Here is a 20,920-nt window from a genome sequence, read left to right as displayed (position 1 = left end):
CATATTAAGTGGGATAATGGAACTGTGGAAAGCAGTTTCATCTTTAACCTTTGTTTTAGTGGTAAGAGTGGCCATAGCTTTCAACTGGATTACATTATCAATTTCTCCATTAGTATGTATTTCAAGGCTTATGACTTTGTTTAGAAGCTAACTAAGATTATTTTGTTGTGAAGTTCTTAATGATAGAACCAAATTTTAAGAATAGGTGGTTATTTGCCTATGATTTAAATCTGGTGGATTTCCGAAGCACTTTCAGATTTAACCTTTCCATCTACTTATTCAATCTCATATTAAAAGTATCTGGTCTTTACCTGGACTTCATGAGAATATAACATTTTTTTCTAATCACTCATACATCGCTTTGATTCTGTCCAGGTGGAAACCTAGTTTGTTTGAATTCTCCGATAATGGAGAATTAATTATCTTCTTAGGAAATGCACAACATATTTGAAGATAGCTCAGTATTAGTTTTTGCTTGGCTTGGCATCAAATGTATTTTGTTTCATTCATTGGTCCTTAGTCTACCTTTTGAGGCTACCAGGGTCAAACTATAGCAAATCTCTTCCATGTAAAGACTTTTGATATTTTTTTCTATTCATATTCTGTACATGTTTTTTCCAATGCTTCCCACTCTTCCTCAGATGACTTGGTTTCATTCCTCACAGTTAACCATTGCATAAGTTTCAATTGAACATGCCTGTTTTGTTCGTTTTTTTTTTTTTTAATCACTGTCCTAACCAGTTACCACAAACTTAGTTGCCTAAAACAACATACATGTCTCATCTTAAATTTCTGTAATTTGGAAATCTGACATAGCTCTCACTGGGCTGTAGTCAAATTGCATTAGGGTAAGATATTTTCTGGAGGCTAGAGGTGCAAGGCCATTTTCTTGTACTTTCCAGCTCCTAGAGACTACCCACGCTTCTTGAATGAAGTCCTTCCTTCTCCATCTTTAAAGCCACCAATAGTGGTTTAATTTATTCTGGCAAGAGAAAAGTTACTATTGTACCTGAACCTCATCCTTCCTATCCTAGAGAGAGAGAAACAAGAAACAGAAATAAATACCATGGCCAAATTTCCTTATAAACTTTCTAATTTGAACTATTGATACTATTCACCTACAAAATGTCTTTATCTATGGGACATTTTTAGCAGGATATTCCTGATCTGCTAGAATTGGTTATAATAAATAAACATGGGATTTGTGGATTGATGGCACATGACACTTACAAACATCAACTCTAATTTTCTCAGACTAACGTGAAAAGATTACATGACAGTCAGCTATCTGTGTGTAAGTGATATTATGTTCCATATGTAGGAACCTTAGGTGATAATCTGAGATCGGGATTTCTTGGATCTTGACAATGTTAAAGTGTATACAATTGTGACTTGGAAGGACCAGGGAACTGTTTTGAGGGTTGCAAACATATTTTTGCATTGCCTACATCTGTTGACTACCCATATTTTTGGAAGTAGTAAAGTTTGAAACTCCCTGATTCTTTTCAGTCTGACAATATGACCATTGTGTTATTTTAAATATTTAAAACAAAGAAAAATATGTAAAAATAAAATTTCAGACATTAAGATTCCTTCTTAGAACAATTGAATTCATGTAATCCATCCACTGTCATTTCCCCCACTGTATGATTGAAACTTAACTCTGATCAATTGCAATAGCTAAGAGATCTTGTGGGTATTACTGAATCCTGTAGGTAGTTCCAACATTAGAAGTAAATAGAAGAAAATGACCAAAACTATGGTGAAGTAGGTAATAGGAAGGAAGAGAAATAGAAAGGTAAAAGAATGAAGGGAAAAAATATTTTAAAATTTGGCCATTTGGGGGAATAGTAGGGCCTTCTCAGGATTTGTCACAGGTGCTACTGGACTCTAGATCACAGGTGCTGCTGCACACAGCTAAGTTATAGCAGAAATGACCAATACTAACCTAAAAAGTTTCCCCTAAGCCACCAAGTGAAGCCAACTCAACTTAAGGAGAACAACAGGTTACTCAAGAGGAACACTGAAATTATTCCCTAAGTAGAAAAATCAACTTTCTTGAATTGATGTGAATAATAGCACTTAACAGAAATGAGTGGAAAAGAATACTTTACTTAGTTCTGGTAACCAAACTTGCAAAGTGTTAAAGATGGACCTGAGGAGAATCACCAACAAGATCCAATCCTGCATGAGATCCAGACAGATGAATCAGGGCAAAATATCCAAATGGTTTACAGTCAGAAGAAAAATGTGTCCTTTGAATACAATTAAAACATAAAGGTGAGAAGTTTAGATCTTTTTCCATATGGGAAGGAGTATTTTGATAAAAATAATAACATACAAGATTCTAATGAATTGTTTCATAGTGGGTTATGTCCTTGGCCTTTGATGACCCTTAGAAGGAATTTGTAGATTAAGGGTCAGAAGAGTGATTAAAATATAATATCCACAATTTAAATTTAATTCAGAATATCCCTTATTTTATTGTGTAAAGGTTGGGCGAGCGTCGGAGGAAGAGACCACCAAGAGACTGTCTCATGCAACAGCAAAGGGTTTATTGGGGGTCCAGCATGCTGGGGCTCAGAGCTCACTTGAATAGAGCAAAGAGCCCTGAGAACAGCTTAAGCAGAGCTTATATACTTTCCTTGGAGAGGGCAGGGAGGGAAGTTTATTGATGGGTCAGGGCGAGTGGGCGGTTTGCGGGTGAGGGAGTACATTCTGCAGTTTGGCAGTTGGGGACAGCACATTCTGGGAACAAGATTAGCAAACAATTCTCAAGATTATTAACTTTTCATTCCCCACTTCTTCTTCTGGCTATTTTTAATCATAAAAGTGATCATTGGGGGGTGTCACATTCTATGTCTGCTAGTGGGGTATATAGTTGTCTGATTACCATAAGTTTGACTTGTCTAATTTGAGCTTGGAGAAAGGAAACTACACGGTTGAGCAAACAGGGTCCTACAGTTAGCAATAATATGAGGATTATTAATGGACCGGCCAGGGCTGATAAAAGCGTAGTTAACCAGGGGGACTGTGTGAACCAAGACTCAAAACCATTCTTTTTGGGCCTCTCTCTCTCGTTGACGATCTTCAAGGCATCTTCTTAATTTACTCATAGATTCTTTTACAACTCCAGTATGGTCGGCATAAAAATAACATTCTTCCCTCAATGTAGCACAAAGGCCCTCTTCTCTCATGAAGAGGAGGTCCAACCCTCACCTGTTCTGTAAAACAACTTCAGAGAGAGAGGTTAAAGATTCCTGCAAAGCTGTGATGGAGGTTTCTAATATCTTTAAGTTTTGGTCTATTGCTGCTTCTAATTGGGTCATTTGTTGTGTCCCATGGACCAGGGCAGTGGTTCTTGTGCCCACCCCTGCAGCAACTCCTATTCCTAATAGGATGGCTAAAGTGAGGGATACAGGTTCCCAGCAAAACCAGGTTGTATGCCCCCCTATTTGATCTTCAAATGAACCTTCGTCATGATAGAGCACTCTGGGAAACATCTGCACCATTACATAATTAATTACATCTGTTGACCATTTTATGAAAACATAAACAATGTTTAAGTATATAGAATTATATTGTTGTAGGGACAGACAAGGCAAGGCACCTAAGATAGTACCGAAGGCAGGGAAACAGTCCTATTTGGTTGCAACTGGATTCAGAGGGCATTGCTTCTGTTGTAATCAATTAATCCCCTGAAACCCAAGTTTAGGTAGTTTCAGAATTTTGTACCCAACATGTAAGGGAAGGGGCTCAGAAGTTCACAGTCTGCAGAAGTTTATAAAAAGCAGTTTATGTTTCTTTTTTTTTTTTTCCTCTGTTCTGGGCAAGTTAACTTTTAAGGACACTTGGGAGGGGGAGAGCTTTTTCTTCCCTTTTTTTCCCCCTTCCAGCTGTTACCATGGAGCCCAGTTGGTAACTTCTTTATCTTAGAAATGTAGCCATCTCTGTGAAGCCCCAGCTCAAGTCCAGAGGCCTTGTTCACATATTTTGTGAAAAACTAGTAAGGGGGTGTCTAACTTAGGAGTGCTGATTTTTCCAGCCAGTGGCCAAGGAGAACAGGGCAACACGAAAAGAGGAAGTTTACCTATACTGAACTCTTTTATAGGGACTCTTTTGCTGAAAGTCCTAAAGTCAGCCATGGTGAAGACTTCTGGAGAAGGTCAGTTAAGACTTTTCTGTGGGCCTGGTACAGAGGGGGAAGGCGGGGCTGAGAGCAGCTCCATGGATAATGGGAAAGGGGTTTGGGATTTTCCTAGCAACAAAAACTTGAGTAGTAGAACAGGTAGAGCAGAGGAGAAGACGGGAGTGAGTATCCCAAAAAGCCTGTGAGGGACTTTAAATTTTTAGTAACCTGTTTTCAGTGATGACAAAGCAACTTTAAAGGCCATTTTCATTACATCTTGGATAGGGGTCTGAGGGCTCTCTTCAGTTGGTTTGAGCTTTGGGTTAGCTGGTAAGAGGACCTGGTGGGACCCCGTGTGGGCACTAACAGGAGAAGAGAGGAGTGAGTGGGTGGAGGGTACCTCAGTACCTGCTACCTCAGCAAGGGGGCAATGGTCTGAGAACCTGCGGAGGTTTGGGTTTTAGATCTAGTAATTGGAGGGGAGAAATCAAGTTGCTGAGGTGGGAGTGACAGCAGAGAGTCTGGAGCAGAAGGCTGAGGGTGAGGATCTATTGGAGAAGCATAGTTTAAGATGTGAGCGAAGGAGAGAAAAGGCCTCCACATAGGGGAATTTCCTTCCATCCTTTTGAGCAATCTGTGTGGAGTCCCTTCGTCCCCAGGTTGGTAGGCAGTGGTCAGCTGTTTCCATAGGTATTGCTGGGTTCTTTCAAGAGCTTTAAGTCTGTCAAGCAAGGGGGTGTGAAAGGAATTGTTAGGTCTTAGAGTTGGGGTCAGGTCCCTTACTGGAGGAGGGAATTTCATAGGGGGTGAGGTTACACAAAGAAACAGAGGGAGTATTTCTTGCAGGAAACAGTGCATAAGGCAGGAGCATAGTCCAATCTTTTATGCCGGTCTCTAAGCTTAATTTCGTTAAGGTCTCTTTAATGGTTCTATTTATTCTTTCTACCTATCCTGAGCTCTGGGGTCTATAAGCACAATGTAACTTCCAATTAATCCCCAGGGTCCTGGTTAATCTTTGACTTACCTGGGCCATGAACGCCAGTCCATTATCAGACCCTATTACCTTAGGCAGGCCGTATCTTGGAAAAGTATCTTCCAGGATCTTCTTGACCACCATTTGCCCCATTTCTTTTTTTGTGGGGAAGGCTTCAATCCATCCTGAAAATGTATCTACAAAGATTAGGAGATATTTAAGTCCATATCTTGCTGGCTTAATTTCAGTAAAGTCCACTTCCCAGAATTGTCCTGGTCTGGTTCCTCATAGGCGCTTTCCTGCAGGAAGCTTGGAAGGGTAAGCATTAACCAATTGACAGACCCGACAGGCTTTTGTTACTCGTTCAGCTATTTCCTTTCCCTGTGAGTTGGTTAGTGGAAAACTCTGTTCTTGATCCTTTAGGAAAACTTGCAGTTTCTTTGAACCAAGGTGAGTTGATGTACATTTTTAACGTAGTGTAGGGCTTTCTGAAATTGCAGGCTGGGCTCAGTGAAGTTGAGGAGTTCAGTGTCAGTGTCCTTAGATGTTAAGTTGTTGGGGTGCTCCGAAGTAGTTAAATCTCTTGACTTATGTTCCCCCCGTGTGGAAAGTGTTAACATGGTTACTCCATTTAGGGCTGCCAATTTAGCCTCTTCATCCGCCCCACTGTTCCCAACCGCTACATGATCGTTTCCTTTCTGGTGTCCTGGACAGTGCACTATAGTTAGTTCCCTAGGGCTTTGCACTGCTGAGAGGAGGCAGAGGATCTCATCTCTGTTTTTTATTTCTTTTCCCGCCGAGGTTAATAGTCCCCTTTGCTGGTAGATAGCCCCGTGTATATGAGTGGTAGAGAAGGCATAGCAGCTATCTGTGTATATGGTGGCCTTTTTGCCTGCCATTAGCTCCAATGCCTTTGTGAGGGCAATCAGCTCTGCCTTTTGAGCCGATGTTCCCTCTGGGAGGCTAGAGGACCAGATGACTTTAGTTCTGCTAACTATTGCTGCCCCAGCCCACCGCTTACCATCCTGGAGGAAGCTGTTGCCATCAGTGAACCATATGACTCAGGGTGGGGCAGTGGCTGATCCTTTAAATCCCGTGGTATACTGGTTTCTTCTGCCAGTATATGTTGACAGTCATGAGTGACGGGTCCTGATGATTGTTCAGGTAGTAGTGTAGCCACGTTAAGCGGGGCCCGGGGTCCCAGCATTATTCTGTCCTTATCCAGCAACAGGCTCTGATAGTGTGTTATTCTAGAGTTTGATAGCCATCTGTCTGGTGGCTGGCGGATGATGCTCTAGGGCATGGAGGGCTATAATGGTTAGCTTTTGTCCCAGCATTAACTTATCAGCATCCTTAATTAGTAGGGCCACCGTTGTTATAGCTTTTAGGCAATGGGGCCATCCACTAGCCACTGGTTCCAGCTTTTTAGACAAGTAGGCTATAGGCTTTTTCCAGGGTCCTAGAGTCTGAGTGAGCACTCCTCGTGCTATTTCTTTTTTTTCCTCAATGTAGAGAGTAAAGGGTTTTTCTACATCCAGGAGTGCTGAGGCTGGAGCAGATAGCAGTGCCCTCTTGATGTTATCAAAACCTTGCTGGTGCTCAGGGGCCCATTGGAATTGGGCATCTCCCTTTAACAGCGGGTATAAAGGAGCAGCTAAGGACGCAAACCCAGGTATCCATAACCTGCAAAAGCCAGCAGTCCCAAGAAACTCTCTGATTTGCCTCCTGTTAGATGGGGGTGGGATCTGGACAACGGTTTGTTTTCTGGGCTCAGTGAGCCATCGTTTACCGCCCCTAAGGGAATAGCCCAGGAAGATTACTTCTTGCTGGCAAATTTGGGCCTTTTTGACAGAAGCTCTATACCCAAGTTGAGCAAGCTTGGATAATAGTGCTTGGGTCCCAGACTCACAGTTTTCCTTGGTGTCCGCTGCCAGTAGCAGGTTATCCACATATTGAAGTAGGGTGACTTCGGGGTGCCTAGTTCTGAAGTTGTTGAGATCTCTGTGGAGGGCTTCATCAAAGAGAGTGGGGGAGTTTTTGAACCCCTGTGGGAATCTGGTCCAAGTTAGTTGACCAGATGTTCCACTTTCTGGGTCTACCCACTCGAAAGCAAACAGCAACTGACTATCTTTATGCAGAGGCAAGCAAAAGAAAGCATCTTTTAAGTCCAGAACAGTATACCATTTTTGCTTGAAAGAAGTGGCATATTTGTTGTGTAGACTTCCCTTCCAATTAGACTAATGAAGTCAAATATTACTATTAGGTAGGGCTTGAGAGTTTTGAGGGAGTTGTAACATATCTGTTCTTGGAAGGTATAATCCTCTGACAAAAGAAACGTAGCCAATTATTTTTTAAAAAATAGTGCTGGGAGCCCTAAGACTCCAGAGGCTGAGGCAGGAAGATCACAAGTTCAAAGCCAGCCTCAGCAAAAGCAAGGCGCTAAGAAACTCAGTGAGACCCTGTCTCCAAATAAAATGCAAAATAATGATGGGGATATGGCTCAGTGGTCGAGTGCCCCCTCTGTTCAATCCACAGTACAAAAAAAAAAAAAAACCCAATAAGAAATAACAGAAAGATCAGTAGAAAAAAGGGAAGGGAACATAAGAAGGGGGGAGGGGAGGAAAAGGGGAAGCACTGGGAACTGAATCAGAACAAATTATATTTCATGCTTTTATATTTATATCAAAATGAATCCTACTGTAATGTATAAATAAAAAGAACCAATTAAAAAAAAAGTAGCCAACAAGCTTCAGGAAATAAGATGCTTATCTTGCAAAAGTAACAGATTCTATCTATTATACAAAATAGATTAACAAAAACTGCTTACATATAATTTTTTAAATGGATTAATTAAAAATGCAAAATAAATGGATGAAATTTTTCACAGTATCACTGAACTTAAAGATAAATGTCAAATAATTTGAAAATAATAATGTATAAAATAGTACATACCAGATTTTTATCCACAACAATATGCAGTTAAAGATACCAAGGGAATAATGATGAGGCATATTCATTTTTCTGAAAAACACACAACATGAGTCTTGAGAAACTTATGAAACTTTACATTGCACTGAAATTATATCCAGAGATAATAACAATACAGTTCAAAAAGTGTTGTGATAGCAAGAGTTTTCAGTTAGACTTTCCAAGCTATATATCTAAGCATCTTACTTTTATAATAATTAAGTGAAAATGTAGGTCTATAATCTAGAGAACTATTTTTCTTATTCTTGTCATAATTATCCTACTAAACATTTATGTGGGCACATTTTCTATACCAATTTTTAAGAAACTACTTTTAGTTTAGAAAAAAATTACTAAAGTTTACCACCAGTGGCAGTTCACTACAGCCTCTTGTGTTATTTGTGGCAAGTTTATAGGTCTCTGTGGAGGAAAAATTCATCACTTTGTTTTACATGTACCTTATGTAAATCACAAAAATTTTCCATTTTGAATTCTCTTGAAACAAAGACTTATGTTTTTTATCTAAATTATCTATAATGGAAGAAACAGCATATTTTATATTACTTATGTATAAGCCCATGTATGAAAATTAATGTTTTTAGTCCTATATTCACATCTCCCTTTTTTCAAGCATACCAATGAACACAAATTCATTCTCTAATAATTTTAACAGTCATGCAGGTCCTTCATGAAAAGTAAAATAATGATAACATTTGCAAGTCACAAATTCAGCTCTGAAAGCACTTCTTAACAAAATTATATGAAATAAGTGGAAATAAAAGAGTTAACACTTACGGGTATAGCTTTTTTTTTCCTTCATGCGGTGATATATCAGACTCAGCATAAATGACTCTTTTTCCCGAGTGAGGAATATTAATTTGATTACTTTTTTCTTCATAAATCATGTGTATAAATCCTGATAGAGCATCAATTGGTTGGTTCAATTCCATATGAAACATTTTGACTTGCATTATTCCCCTGAATGTTAAAATAATTCAAAGAAAGTCTGAAATTATTCTACCAAAATTATAATTCTAATGAGAAATTTTGGCCAGATTTGTTTTTTTTTTATTTTTTTTTTTAAGATTTAAATGTCACCTTTTTTTTCAACTTTATTCCTTTGGTCTTTGAGATTTCATATCAGAAACAGACTACTACATCACAATGTATTTTGATTTCTGTTACAAATATTTTTTAATTATTTTACCAAAAGCACATAGTGGCATGGATTTGTGTTCTTACACAGGTGAGGGACCCCCTTCTAGTGTATAGATTTTTGGAGCAAATCTGCAGGGTCTGTTAGTCTTGGGTCCATTTTCTCTGAAACACTAACTCTCCTCTGATACCTAATGTTCATGTGTGCTGAACTGAAGGTACTACATGTCTAAAAATGATTGCATGCAGAACCAAACTGTCTATTGGTCTAAGGCAGTGTACAATTGGCAATTATTGTAGAAAATTAAGAAATAGGTATAGACTGAGGAGTGGGATAGCTGGGTCAAAAGATGGTTCTATTCCCAGTTTTCCAAGGAATCTCCATACTGCTTTCCATATTGGTGGCACCAATTTTGCAGTTCCACCAGCACTGTATAAGTGTGCCTTTTCCCCCACATCCTCCTCAACACTTATTGTTGTTTGTATTCTTAATAGCTGTCATTCTGACTGGAATGAGATGAAATCTTAGAGAAGTATACAGCCACGTCAATGTTTATAGCAGCACAATTCACAATAGCTAAACTGTGGAACCAACCTAGACGCCCTTCAGTAGATGAATGGATAAAGAAAATGTAGCATATATACACAATGGAATATTACTCAGCAATAAAAGAGAATAAAATCATGGCATTTGCAGGTAAATGGAGTTAGAGAATATAATGCTAAGTGAAGTTTTAGCCAATCCGAAAAAGCTAAATTCCAAATGTTTTCTCTGATATAAGGAGAATGATTCATAGTGAGGTTGGGAGGGGGGACATTCGAGGATTAGATGAATTCTAGATAGGGCGAAGGGGTGGGAGGGGAAAGGAGGGGGAATGGGGGTAGAAAAGATGGTGGAATGAGATGGACATCATGACCCTAAGTACATGTAAGAAGACATGAATGGTGATAATATACTTTGTGTACAACCAGATATATGAAAAATTGTGCTCTATATGTGTGATATGAATTGTAATATATTCTGCTATCATATATAACAAATTAGAATTTTTAGAAAATTTTAAAAGGACAAAAACAGAATTTGGGCAAACTAAAAAAGTTATGGAGAGACCAACACTCCCTATACTCCAGACTCATCAAAGTCAATAAGCAGCAGATCCTTTTGGTATCAACAAAGCCTCTCATCAGGAAGCAAAGCTGCTAGGGTCCCAATGTGGTTTTATTAGTTATTCTGATTCATCCTTAGGAAATTGAAATAAAGGTGATTATAGAGTGAGAAAACATATATGAAGAATTAATTTGTAATTAAAAGAGTGGCAAATTGAATATCTTTAAATTCTCAACAACCTGAGCCCTGAACAAGTGTTGAGTGTCACAAGAGAATTTATAAAACCTGCAACATATCCATTATAATTGCAGTTCATTTGAAAAACAAAAATACATAAAGTAAAACAAGTGGATAGCTTATTTTTAAAATTTACTTCCCAGTATGACATTTATATTTATTCATATTAAAAAATCCAAAATCATGGAATTTGCAGGGAAATGGATGGCACTAGAACAGATTATGCTTAGTGAAGCGAGCCAATCCCTAAAAAACAAATACCAAATGTCTTCTTTGATATAATGAGAGCAACTATGAACAGAGTAGGGAGGAAGAGCAGGAAAAAAAAGATTAACTTTAAACAGAGACATGAGATGGGAGGGAAACGGAGAGAAAAGGGAAATTGCATGGAAATGAAGGGAGACCCCTCATTGCTATACAAAATTACATATAAGAGGTTTGAGGGGAATGGGAAAATAAACAAGGAGAGAAATGAATTACAGTAGATGGGGTAGAGAGAGAAGATGGGAGGGGAGGGGAGGGGGGATAGTAGGGGATAGGTAGCAGAATACAACAGTTACTAATAGGGCACTATGTAAAAATGTGGATATGTAACTGATATGATTCTGCAATCTGCATTTGGGGTAAAAATTGGGAGTTCATAACCCACTTCAATCCAATGTATGAAATATGATATGTCAAGAGCTTTGTAATGTTGTGAACAACCAATAAAAAATAAATTAAAAAAAAATCATATGACTTGCATGAGCTAACAAAGGCTAAGAATGTTCAGTGCCATTTTTGTCATAGGAATAAATAAGAAATTATGGAGATAAATGCGATCTAGGCAAAAACAACAACATGCTCAAACGAAACAGAAAAAGTAGAAAAAATACTGTTCATATGCAAACTGTCTATGGGTTGAGGAATTCAAAGTTTGGCCAAGCAACTGCTTATAAACTATTCTCCAAATATTTCCAACTAGAGTTATAATACTAAAATGCAAGTTCATGAAAAAACAAATCACTAAATATATAAAAGTAAAATCATGTAGGCCCCATTTCTAGCATAGAACTTCGTCTTTATCATTCATTGATTTCATATGTTACTCTTGAATCTCAAAATTAAAATGTAGCATTATGACTAAATTTTAAAAGACTTGTTTGGTTTCACTACAAATTCATATAAACTAAGCTTAGCTATGCACCAAATTTGTTTAGATATTGGTTAAATTTTTCTTTTATTCCTCTCAGTAATCATTCAAAAACTCAACACCACTCCTATCAATCATTCCAGAAACATTCCATGTGCCAGTCCTCACTCCTTCACTTCCAGAGGATTACTTCTTTCTATTTAAAGCAGTCCTTAATCCTTTGCTATAGATCCCATTCTATTCTATCTACTAAAAATTCAGACTCTGTCCTATAATTCCAAACTCTTCCTGTCTATGGACTTTTTAATCCCAATGCTAATTTAAAAGCCATTTTCAAGTCATTACCATCCTAAATAACTCTCCCTTGGCTCTTTGCCTTATATTTTTCAATTCTTAACAAATTTTATCAAAAGAATACTTGTTATGGTTTGGATGTAAGATGTCCCCAAAAAGCTCATGTATGAGACAATGCAAGAAAGCTTAGAGGTGAAATGATTGGGTTATGAGAGTCTTACACTCAATCAGTGGAATAATGCCATAATAGGGATTAACTGTGTGTTAACTGTAGGTAGGTAGGGTGTGCCAGGACGGTGGTAGGTTTTGGGGTTCATGGATTTAGTATATATAATTTGTCCCTGGTGAGTATAGCATTCTCTCCATATCTATCTATCTATCTATCTATCTATCTATCTATCTATCAATCAATCTCCTCCTCTCCCCTTCCTAATTGTCCTGTCTGACCTTTTTTCCTTCCCCACACTCTTCTTCCTTGATGTTCTGCCTCACCTCAGCACCACCAACCCCTGCCAGAATAGAGCCAGTTGTCTATTACTGAGACCTCTGACACGTGAACCCCAAAATAAACGTCTCCTCCTTAAAATTGTCCTTGTCATATCTTTTGGTTACAACAGTGAAAAAGCTGACTAAATCAGTAGTCTAACACATATAATCCACTTTGTCAATTATTAGTCACCCTGAAACTTCTCTATAAAATATCCATAGTCATGTATAGGTCAAATCCAAAAGATTTAAAATGCACTGCCATATTCAACTTCTGACTTCTATTTGAAGATCAGGACCACTCAGTCCAATCATTTAATTTACATTCACTTCATTCTTCTGCTTCTCTTCCTAATTCACTGGCTGCTCCAGTTTCATCTTCCTTGTTAGCTACATTTTTTTCTACCTTTCACAGAAATATTGGTCTTTCTCTAGGCTTAGACTTTAGCCACTAATCTGTTCCTAGACATAACTCTCATCAAAAATTTCAATATAGCCAAATTATCACTTACTGGAAAATCTATATCCCTATGCCTATATTTATCTGTCCAGTAGGAAGAATCCACTTGGAATATGTTATAAGCACTAAAACTCACTCTTTCCTCATACAAATATCTCCCTTGTTCATATCCCCTGTTCATATCCCTCATTTGGTTACATCATAGGCTATCCATTTTCTTGAGCAACAACTAAATTATATCTGAGGTTCCCCACTGTTTCTCAATTGTTCTATCAAATCTGTCTTGAGGTTCACTGAATTTTTCTTTGCAGTGCTATAATTGGTGATGCACCATCATTACTCACCTAAACTATTAGTTATGTTATTAGTCACCTTCGGTTTTTCACCCCTGTAAGACTCAATTTGACTCTACAAGTACATGAGTAAAGCTATTTTTGTCTCCCAATATCCTCAAACAGACTCCAACCTTATTTTTCAGAATCTGTTACCTCTATCCTTCAGAAAAATGTATCATTTAGTAATTCTCATTGACTTCTTGCATATCAAAAAAACAAAAACAACACTCTATCTCACATGTACTTATTTTGTAAATGATTTTCTCTCTATATGGAATGTCCACCCCACCCCTGCATCCATTCCTACTGCTATTCTTCACATAGCTAGCTATATATCTTCTCTCAATGCACAACTTATCTCTTACCTCTTTCTAATAAGGTTTCTTTGATTTCCAAACAATACTACTTACACATTTATCATAATAAAATACTATAATAGAAATTTTCTCTATTAATGTATCTCCTTGAACTATACATTTGACTCTGTATATTTTATTCTTTTTTCTGCCTAGTACTTTGCTCAATACCCAATATACAATAGGTATCCATATATTTGAATTGAAATGATTCTAATCATAACTGAGTTTTACAATCAAGAAACCAAAGAATTAAAATTTGAAAAGATGAAATAATAACTTACTGCTTTTTAAGATGAACAAAATATGGTTTTCCTTCTATTGTAATGATATAAGCAATCTATAATAAGAGTATCCAAAAATTTCAGTAAGATTTATAGATAATATATGTTAAATTATGTATTTGTTTAGTACTTACATTTTAAAAGATTGTCAGAATTAACAATAATATGTAACCATTTTATTTGCTTCCCTAGGTGTATATCTGAGGCTTCAGGATTCTGAACCAGTAATAAAGCACCCATTATTTTGCATCATTACATTTCTGGGGGAACACTTACCTGATGTCAACTGTTATCTTTTGACTTAGAACCCACCAGTTCACCCATGCCAAAGACAAATTTCATGATTCACCTCACTCACATTACCTTAATCCTGTCTTGGGGAAAATTCAGTTTTGTTACCCACTTAATTTTCATATTTGTGGATTCTTATCCCTAAAATCCTTCATCTTCAAAGAAATAAAGTCTCATGCATATTCACACACAACAAAATGTTCTGCTGTGAAACTATTCTAAGCTGTCATCTCTGCCTCCTGCAGTAGCGTCGTCACATTAAAAAGGCAACTTAACATAATCTAAGGTTTAAAAATATTATTCCCGAGAAGAAAGATGGCAGCGGGAAGCAAGTAAGCCGCTCCGTGCTCCGCGCTGTCGCGCCCTCAGAGTATGTTGCCGAGTCTTGAAACAAGAAGTAAAGATCATTAAAGGAGATCTGTTGATATAGACTCAGCACCGTGTCAAGAAAGGGGCCTAGGCGGAGTGAATCCGCCACAACTCCAGCCAAGGTGGAGAGAGTGCATCACGACTTCAGCGCGAGCAGTAAGACTGCAGCCCCTGAGCTGCCGGGCTCCCTCGGCCCCTTCTCCCTCTCCTCTCCGCCTTTCCGCTTTGCTTATACCCCTCCATCTCTCCTCCCATGCTCACTCCCTAAATCTTGATCTCAATTTCTTTCCCCCACCCGCCCGCTCTCTCCTGTGCCCAGTACCCGGCCTGCACGGGCCCAGAGGCGCTGCCTCCCCTCCCCAAGCCCACACCCCCTCCCCGGTGGTCCGAAGGAAGGCCATAACTGGGCCGCCACTGCCGCCGCCTCCACTGCAGCCGCCGCGCTTCCAGCGGAGCAGCTTAGAGCAGACTCTTCACCGTGCGAGTGAGCTGCTGAGTAAAATGGACCAGCTGATAAGATGAGTGACAATTTAAAATCTAAGTGATCCAACATGGCGGCGGACACGGAGAGATCAAGTCTCTAACCCCTTCAGCTGCACAGGCATAGGGAGAAGTAAACTGTCAAAATACTGTTCTATCAGGACCACTAGGCAATGTTGAGCTGAAGGAGATCCTGGGCGAATAATCTGCCCTTCTCAGAACATACCGAGCCTGGATTGGCTGCATACGAGTTCTGATTCACCTGCTTCCTCAGCCCCAAGCCCACAAACTTAGGGTCTGAGGGAGGCAAACAGAAAGGGTGTGCCCACGCATCCATGATAACAGGGCTCCCAGGAGCAACAGACCCGGCGTGTAGCCAGTATTGCGGTGAGTGTCACAGGTGAGCGGGGCCTGGCTTGAGGAACCACAAGAGAAGGCCCTGGGCACTCAGGATTGGAGACCCGCACAGTCTGGGAAGAAGACCTGAGGCACAGTGATTGGTTCCCACCTATCAAGAAGAGAAGCCTGGCCCAGTGGGCATAGCTCCACCTACTGGAAGAGAAGTTAATTGAGCTCTATGACTGCATTTATTATTATTATTACTTTTTTAATGATTATTATTAGTATTTATTTTTTATTGGTCATTCATAACATTACATAGTTCTTAATACATCATATTACACGGTTTGATTCAAGTGGATTATGAACTCCTGCTTTTACCCCATATACAGATTGCTGTATCACATCAGTTACCCTTCCATTGATCGACATATTGCCTTTCTAGTGTCTGATGTATTCTGCTGTCTGTCCTATTCTCTACTATCCCCCCTCCCCTCCCCTCCCCTCCCCTCCCCTTTTCTCTCTCTACCCCTTCTACTGTAAATCATTTCTTCCATTTGTATTATCTTGTCTTACCCCTCCTTTCCTCTTATATGTCATATTGTATAACCCTGAGGATCGCCTTCCATTTCCATGCAATTTCCCTTCTCACTTCCTTTCCCTCCCACCTCTCACCCCTGTTTTTGTAAATCTTCTTCTCAAGCTCTTCGTCCCTACCCTATCCTTGTTTCCTCCCCTTATATCAAAGGAGTCATTTGGTATTTGTTTTTTAAAGATTGACTAGCTTCACTTAGCATAATCTGCTCTAATGCCATCCATTTCCCTCCAAATTCTATGATTTTGTCATTTTTTAATGCAGAATAATACTCCATAGTATATAAATGCCACATTTTTTTAAATTTTTGTTGTTGATGTTGTTGTTGTTCTTTAACTTTCTTATTAATGGTTTCAATTTTGTTTAATTCTTTTTATTCTATTATTATTACTATTATTTTTTAAACTTTAATTTCCATTTTTTTATTATCAGTATAATTTTTTTTTTGGTTTTAAATTTTTATTTTTTCGTTTTTTCTTTCTTTCTTTTCACTTTTTCTCTTTGGTCTTTTCATTTCTTTTCAATTTTCTTATTCCCCCTTTCTTGAATTCTACCTACCTACACTCATTCTCTTTAGTGACTTCTTCCCTTCCCTTCTAATATCTCTCCTCCCAAGCATCAAATAAATTTATAAGAGTAAACAGTAGCTCAGCAGTCAAATAGAACAAGAAGTAACATGAGCATAAAAAAGCAAGGAAGAAAAGGAGTGAAAACAATGAAGGACAGCCTAAATAGTCAGGAGGACCTAGAGTCATCAGAAAAATGGCCATATAAAGAACTCAAGGAACACCTTAGACAGATAGAAAGGAACCTTAAAGATCACATTGAAAATGAATTACACAAACAGATAAAAGAAGAAGTTAAGCATCTTTATCAGGAGATAGAGATTACAAAAAAAATCAAACAATAATTCTAGAAATGAAGGAAACGATAAACCAAATTAAAAACTCAATCGAGAGTATCACTAACAGAGTGGAGCAAGTAGAAGCCAGAACGTCAGATAATGAAGACAAAATATATCATCTTGAAAAAAGACTAGCCAACTCAGAAAGGCTGGTAAAAAATCACGAGAAAAACATCCAAGAGATTTGGGATAACATAAAAAAGCCAAACCTACAAGTCATCGGGATAGAAGAAGGCACAGAGCTTCATACCAAGGGAATGAGTAACCTGCTGAATGAGATAATTACAGAAAACTTTCCAGAAATAAAAAAGGAAACAGATATACAAATTGTAGATGCATACAGGACACCAAGCACGCAAAATCACAGTAGACCAACGACAAGACACATTGTTATGAAGATATCCAATATACAGAACAAAGAGAAAATACTAAAAGCTACAAGAGAAAAGAGGCAGATTACATTTAGGGGTAAACCAATAAGGTTAACAACGGATTTTTCATCACAGACGCTGAAAGCGAGAAGATCCTGGAACAACGTATTTCAAACACTGAAAGACAATGGATGCCAACCAAGAATACTGTATCCAGCAAAATTAAGCTTCAGGTACGACAACGAAATAAAAATCTTTCATGATAAACAAAAGCTAAAAGAATTTGTAGCAAGAAAACCACCATTGCAAAGCGTCTTGAGCAAAACACTACACGAGGAAGAAATGAAAAACAGTAACCAAAACCATCAGTGGGAAGTGCTGCGGTAAAGACTGAGGATGGGGGGAAAGCTAATCATGGAGTAACAAACTAAATTAGAAAAAAAAAAGAGATAAATAATCAAACATGGCAGGAAGTACAAACCATATATCAATAGTAACTCTAAACGTTAATGGCTAAAACTCTCCAATAAAGCGACATAGGCTGGTAACATGGATTAAAAAAACAAATCCAACAATATGCTGCCTCCAGGAGACACATCTGATTGGAAAAGACATACACAGGCTCAAGGTAAAAGGTTGGGAAAAAGTATACCACGCACACGGTCCTCGTAAGCAAGCAGGGGTGGCCATTCTCATATCGAATAAAATCGACTTCAAGACTAAATTAATCAAAAGGGATAAGGAAGGTCATTATATACTGTTAAAAGGAACCATTCACCAACAAGACATAACAATTAGCAATATTTATGCACCAAATAATGGTGCTCTGACGTTCATAAAACAAACTCTCCTCAAGTTCAAGAATCAAATAGATCACAACACAATAATCATGGGTGACTTCAACACACCTCTTTCACCATTGGACAGATCCTCCAAACAAAACTTGAATAAAGAAACTATCGACCTCAATATTACAATCAATAACCTAGACTTAACTGACATATATAGAATATATCAACCATCATCAAGTGGATATACTTTTTTCTCAGCAGCACATGGATCCTTCTCAAAAATAGACCATATATTATGCCATAGGGCAACCCTCAGTAAATATAAAGGGGTGGAGATAATACCATGCATTTTATCTAATCATAATGGAATGAAACTGGAAATCAATGATAAAAGAAGGAAGGAAAAATCCTACATCACATGGACAATGAACAATACGTTACTGAATGATCAATGGGTTACAGAAGACATAAAGGATGAAATCAAGAAATTCTTAGAGATAAATGAAAATACAGACACAACATATCGGAATCTATGGGACACAATGAAAGCAGTCTTAAGAGGGAAATTCATCGCCTGGAGGTCATTCCTCAAAAAAAGGAAAAACCAACAAATAAATGAGCTCACACTTCATCTCAAAGCCCTAGAAAAGGAAGAGCAAAACAACAGCAAATGCAGCAGAAGGCAAGAAATAATTAAAATCAGAGCACAAATCAACAAAATTGAAACAAAAGAAACTATTGAAAAAATTAACAAAACAAAAAGTTGGTTCTTTGAAAAAATAAATAAGATCGACAGACCCTTAGCCATCTTAATGAAGAGAAGAAGAGAGAGAACTCAAATTACTAACATACGAGATGAAAAAGGCAATATCACAACAGATGCTACAGAAATACAGATGACAATTAGAAATTATTTTGAAAACCTATATTCCAATAAAATAGAAGATAGTGAAGACATTGATAAATTTCTTAGGTCATATGATTTGCCCATACTGAGTCAGGAGGATACACACAATTTAAACAGACCAATATCAATGGATGAAATAGAAGAAGCAATCAAAAGACTACCAACCAAGAAAAGCCCAGGACCGGATGGGTACACAGCGGAGGTTTACAAAACCTTTAAAGAAGAATTAATACCAATTCTTTTCAAGTTATTTCAGGAAATAGAAAAAGAGGGAGCTCTACCAAACTCATTCTATGAGGCCAACATCACCCTGATTCCGAAACCAGACAAAGACTCCTCAAAGAAAGAAAACTACAGACCAATATCTCTGATGAACCTAGATGCAAAAATCTTCAATAAAATTCTGGTGAATCGGATACAAAGGTACATCAAAAAAATTGTGCACCATGATCAAGTAGGATTCATCCCTGGGATGCAAGGATGGTTCAATATACGAAAATCAATAAATGTTATTCACCACATCAATAGACTTAAAGATAAGAACCATATGATCATCTCGATAGACGCAGAAAAAGCATTTGACAAAGTACAGCATCCCTTTATGTTCAAAACATTAGAAAAACTGGGGATAACAGGAACTTACCTCGACATTGTAAAAGCTATCTATGCTAAGCCTCAGGCTAGCATCATTCTGAATGGAGAAAAATTGAAGGCATTCCCTCTAAAATTTGGAACAAGACAGGGATGCCCCCTATCACCACTTCTATTCAATATAGTTCCTGAAATACTAGCCAGAGCAATTAGACAGATGAAAGAAATTAAAGGCATAAAAATAGGAAAAGAAGAACTTAAATTATCACTATTTGCCGATGACATGATTCTATACCTAGAAGTCCCAAAAGGGTCTACAAAAAAACTACTAGAACTAATAAATGAATTCAGCAAAGTGGCAGGATATAAAATGAACACGCATAAATCAATGGCATTTCTGTATATCAGTGACAAAACTTCTGAAACGGAAATGAGGAAAAACACTTCATTCACAATATCCTCAAAAAAAATAAAATACTTGGGAATCAACCTAACAAAAGAGGTGAAAGACCTATACAATGAAAACTACAGAACTCTAAAAAGAGAAGGAAAAGAAGATCTTAGAAGATGGAAAAATATACCCTGTTCATGGATAGGCAGAACTAACATTATCAAAATGGCGATATTACCAAAAGTTCTCTATAGGTTTAATGTGATGCCAATCAAAATCCCAATGGCATTTCTTGTAGAAATAGATAAAGCAATCATGAAATTCATATGGAAAAATAAAAGACCCAGAATAGCAAAAACAATTCTAAACAGGAAGTGTGAATCAGGTGGTATAGAGATACCAGATTTCAAACTATATTACAGAGCAATAGTAATAAAAACAGCATGGTACTGGTACCAAAACAGGCGGGTGGACCAATGGTACAGAATAGAGGACACAGAGACTAATCCACAAAGCTACAACTATCTTATATTTGATAAAGGAGCTAAGAACATGCAATGGAGGAAGGATAGCATCTTCAACAAATGGTGTTGGGAAAACTGGAAATCCATATGCAACAAAATGAAACTGAATCCCCTCCTTTCGCCATGCACAATAGTCAACTCAAAGTGGATCAAGGAGCTAGATATCAAATCAGAAACTCTCCATCTGATAGAAGAAAAAGTTGGCTCCGATCTACATATTGTGGGGTTGGGCTCCAAATTCCTTAATAGGACACCCATAGCACAAGAGTTAATAACAAGAATCAACAAATGGGACTTTCTTAAACTGAAAAGTTTTTTCTCAGCAAGAGAAACAATAAGAGAGGTAAATAGGGAGCCTACATCCTGGGAACAAATTTTTACTCCTCACACTTCAGATAGAGCCCTAAAATCCAGAGTATACAAAGAACTCAAAAAATTAGACAGTAAGATA

The 20,920-nt window shown here is 37.9% G+C and overlaps 1 long non-coding RNA gene across 2 annotated transcripts in view; it reads right to left on the bottom strand.

Annotated features, from left to right (window-relative positions):
* The window catches only part of LOC144250156 (uncharacterized), a 71,689-nt gene that overhangs the window by 30,543 nt on the left and 20,226 nt on the right, over positions 1-20,920 (bottom strand). The window contains exons 2-4 of one of the 2 annotated variants that reach the window (XR_013342407.1): positions 8,865-9,047; positions 8,055-8,123; positions 2,547-4,850 (exon numbers count right to left, since the gene is read on the bottom strand). This is a non-coding gene — a long non-coding RNA (uncharacterized LOC144250156). Of the gene's footprint in view, positions 1-2,546; positions 4,851-8,054; positions 8,124-8,864; positions 9,048-20,920 lie in introns of those variants that run through there. The other variant, XR_013342408.1, reaches the window with a different exon arrangement.

The sequence above is a fragment of the Urocitellus parryii genome, chromosome 14 (genome assembly GCF_045843805.1).
Source record: "Urocitellus parryii isolate mUroPar1 chromosome 14, mUroPar1.hap1, whole genome shotgun sequence".
Taxonomy (NCBI): Eukaryota; Metazoa; Chordata; class Mammalia; order Rodentia; family Sciuridae; genus Urocitellus; species Urocitellus parryii.
This window is presented reverse-complemented; position numbering and strand designations above follow the sequence as displayed.